The 4,185-nt window shown below is 34.8% G+C and overlaps 1 pseudogene; it reads right to left on the bottom strand.

The window, feature by feature from the left end:
- Positions 1-1,305: 1,305 nt before the first annotated feature.
- LOC139179060 (olfactory receptor 5M10-like) lies at positions 1,306-2,449 on the bottom strand (annotated as a pseudogene).
- Between the last annotated feature and the right edge of the window lie 1,736 nt (positions 2,450-4,185).

Genomic DNA, 4,185 nt, shown 5'->3' with positions numbered 1-4,185 from the left:
TGCATTAAAGTGGTGTTCACCAAAAATAGTATTTTTAAAATGCAAACCTTATACTATCAAATGAAATTCAATGTTAAGATTTATATATAGCAAATAATCCCAAATTTTTATCAATTATAATAGTATATGTACATAAAATTATTGAGTAGGAATATTTAAAAACACAAAGAAAAATCATTCATTGGTGTAGAACACATAACTCATAAAAGTTATTTCTTCACATCTGTTTTTATTTTCTAGTCATTTTTAATGAACATTGTTGTTTTATAATCTGGAAAATATATTCATAAAATACAGTCAAAATATACCTTCCATGTATCAAAATTGCCTACTTTACATGGAAGAACAAGACAGTTCTATTATATTACCAACAAATTAAGCTGAGTAAATGCAGATCATTTATGGCAATAACCTGGTCAGTTCATCACCCCCAATATCTCACCCAGTATTTGCTGTGTAATAAGGGGTTTAGCTGGTTTCTCAGGTGGTTCTAGTGCTAAAGAAAACACCTGCCAAAGCAGGAGAAGTAAGAGATGTGGCTTCAATCCTGGGTCAGGAAGGTCCTCTGGAGGAGGGCATGACAACCCACTCCAGTATTCTTGCCTGGAGAATCCCATGGACAGAGGAGCCCATTACATCACAAAGAGTCAGACACAACTGAAGTAACTTAGCATGCACACAAAAGAGGTTTAACAGCTTCAATATGAATTGGAAAGAGAGAGAATTTGGAATCAAATTGCCTTGTACAACTAAGTGGCTGGATGACTATGGGCAGGTCATTTAGTCTCTCTGTGTATAAGAAAGTAAAGCTTATAAATGGAGATGATCATTTTCTCACTTAGTTCATTTGTTAGAATTTAATGCATAATGACATAAAAGTGAGAATTCAAATATAATTGTATTACTTATGATTATTTTCATACATGTTGATGCATACTCTCAAGAATTTCTAAGGTGATTTTCACCCATAGACTTACAAAGTACAAAAACATAAATCACAAATAGAGGTCAATAAGTAGAATGTTAAAAAATGAGAGACTCCAAATAGGTCAACCATTGGATTAAGAGAGTTGCAAAGACTGAGTTTAAATTTGGGTCCTGAAAGTCACAGTGGTTTTCAAGACTATAAAATTTAGGCAAAATGTTAAGTACTTTACAAGATTTTAAAACACATTTTCAAACTGGATATAAATCTTGACATCAGAATATTCTGTTGGCTAAGAGTGAAACAAAGCTCTTTGCTTAACCAAAAGAAGAGATTGCTATACGTTATGTCCCAATGACTAAATGATCCTTATCCTCAAAAAAAAAAAAAAAAAAGGATCTGGAATTCTATCACAGTTAAAGCTCTGTGTTACTCATTTCTAATCTCTAAACCACAAGGCTGTCATGGACATTTAGTCATATCAAATGAACAGATGCTTAAACTGCAATTTTATGAAAGATTTCTCTTAATCAATTGCTGCATGGCTTGGCTCACATCCCTGTTCCTCATACTGTAGATCAATGGGTTCAACATTGGGCTCAAAAAACTATAAAAGACTGCAAATATTTTGGACTCCTGTATAGACTTCTCAGATTGAGGCCTCAAGTACATGCAGAAGAGGGTTCCATAAAATAGAGTGACTATTGCCAGGTGGGAACCACAGGTATAAAAGGCTTTGTGCCTGCCTTCCACAGAACAAACCACCAAGATAGGTGCAATGACGAAAACATAAGACAGGAGAGTGATGAACAAAGAGCTTGAGAGAGTGAAACCAGCAACCACAAACATTGCTATCTTTTTGACATAAGTGTCAGAGCAGGCCAACATTATCAGAGGAGGATCAGCACAGTAGAAATGGTTGATCTCAAGGGAGTCACAGAAGGACAAATTAAAGGTCAGCAGTGCCTGACAGAGACCATTGAGGAATCCACAAGTATAAGGGACTGTGAGTAGAAAGATGCAAAAAATCCTTGGACATCCTGGTGCTGTGATGCAGAGGGCTGCAGATGGCTACATAGCGGTCCAAGGCCACTGAAGCAAGGAGATAAAGTTCAGTGATCACGAGGGCAATGAAGACACTGTGTGAAGCATCCAGCATAGGAGATGGTCTTCTGGTCTGAGAGGAAATTGTGCAGCATATTTGGAGTAACATTGGAGGAATAGCAAAGGTCTACAAAGGAGAGGTGGATGAGGAAGAAATACATGGGAATCTGGAGGTGGGGATTGGTCCTGATCAGCAAGATCATGCTCAGATTTCCTGCCAGTGTGATTAGGTAGATCACCAGGAACACCCCAAACAAGGGTTTTCTGTAACACCGGGTCATCTGTGAGTCTCAGGAGAATGAATTCAGTCACTACAGTGTGGTTAGGGAAAGAGATATTCTCATCCCTTAAAAGCTGAAAGTGGTAAAGTGAAGAATTCTGTCTGATCTTGATTCTGCATTTATTCCATTCTTTTGTCATTTACTTTTGATCTATTTCTCTATAAGGAAATTACTCTTCTCAACCAGTGCATCAGAGCATCTATGTAAATATTTGCACCTTATCTCTTTGTGATATATCTTTCTATATATGTTGGAAACACACACTCACAAACTCACACATTCCCTTTTCCTTTCTTATTTGTAAATCATGTATACACATACAAAATTAAACCTGTTTTCTTGGAAAACTTCACATTCGGTATTTTTTTTTTCAAATTCGGTGAAAAAGAAAGCCAAAAGAATGAAAACTAGGTCTGGAAAGCAGCAGGTCAGTGGCATCATTCAAATGGACAAATGGAGGATGCAGTTTCTACGGTCCCTGCAGCTCTGATACCTTATTTTCGACACACAATAGAAGACATGTTCACTCCTGAAACCCATACTTGTCTGGCTTAATTTCATTCAGAAGACGTTGAATTAGTAGATGTATCTCTTAACATATGGCTAAGAAGGTACAGAATGAAGAATCATTCTTTCTGCTTTTTAAATTTACCCACTCATTATTTATGGAGGCGTATTTTTTTTTTTTCTTGTTCTAACTTCTGGGTTACATGAGTGAGCAACTTACCTATCATTGTGAAGCACATATTGTAAGCAAAGTAATAGACATTGAGCACATAGACAAATGTTTACAGCAGCATGTCACTTGGAAGAAAACACTATGAATAAAATTAAAGGTGGAGTGCTTTTAGATGGTCATTCAGAGAAAGCCTGAGAAGGCAGAATTTGAACAGTAAATAAAGCATTCAAATATCTGAATAGGAATTTGTCTCCATTATTTTTTAAAACTGACACACTTCAGAACATATTTGTTTAGGAAAGCACATTAGGTTAATATTTAAGTGTGGACTTAGCTCCCAACTGGAGTTATTTCTGTTGTTGTTGTTTTAAAATTAAGATATAACTGGAAACATTATGCCTCAAGAATTTCACCTTAAGGCTTTGTAAATTTAGTTTTCACATACACATCAGAAGAGCATGTATATAATACTTGATTTTTTAGACATGTCATGAAATATTAACCTTTGAATAAAAAAACCAAATATAAATGGTGAAAATAAATTTTCAATATAGTGAGAATATTAATCTTCACACAAAATTAAAAAAAAAACACTATTTTTAGTGAACAAATGTAGACAATACCTTACTTGTAAAACTGACTTACCATATTTTCTAAAGCAACATAGGAAGAATTATAATGTGTTTCTTAGGAATATTCCCTAGAGTATTTTTAAAATAATTCTTATAATCCAATTAAGATAGATTATGTTCCCTCAAGGGCATAACCTTAATTTCATTCTTTGAGATCTTTAATTTTCCTTCAAGACCAAAATCTCTACCTAACATTTTTGTACCCTGCTTTATACTATGTGCCTGAGATCTTTGGCAAAAATAGAGAAGTTTACCATCACTTTTAATACTAAGAAAGGATGAAAATGTGGTTGGATGAATTTTATATTTTTTGTGTATAAAAATGAAAATATTCTCATTAGAATTCTTCAATGATTCTCCATAATCACTGAAATAAGGTCATCTAATGAAAGTGAAAAATAGGAAGGTAAAGCAAATGAGCCATTTGAGAAGCAGAAAGAGTGTAGAGAGCAGAAGGGTGGTCTAACCAACTGAAAAAAGTAAAAATATTGGTCAGGGATGATGATCCTTTGGAGGGTGAACATTGTGGATTTATACTGGAATCAATCTGTACCACTGAACTGA

This window comes from Bos indicus, chromosome 23 (genome assembly GCF_029378745.1).
Source record: "Bos indicus isolate NIAB-ARS_2022 breed Sahiwal x Tharparkar chromosome 23, NIAB-ARS_B.indTharparkar_mat_pri_1.0, whole genome shotgun sequence".
NCBI classification, from domain to species: Eukaryota; Metazoa; Chordata; class Mammalia; order Artiodactyla; family Bovidae; genus Bos; species Bos indicus.
Note: the sequence above shows the minus strand (reverse complement) of the source record. Positions and strands in the feature narration are given on the sequence as shown.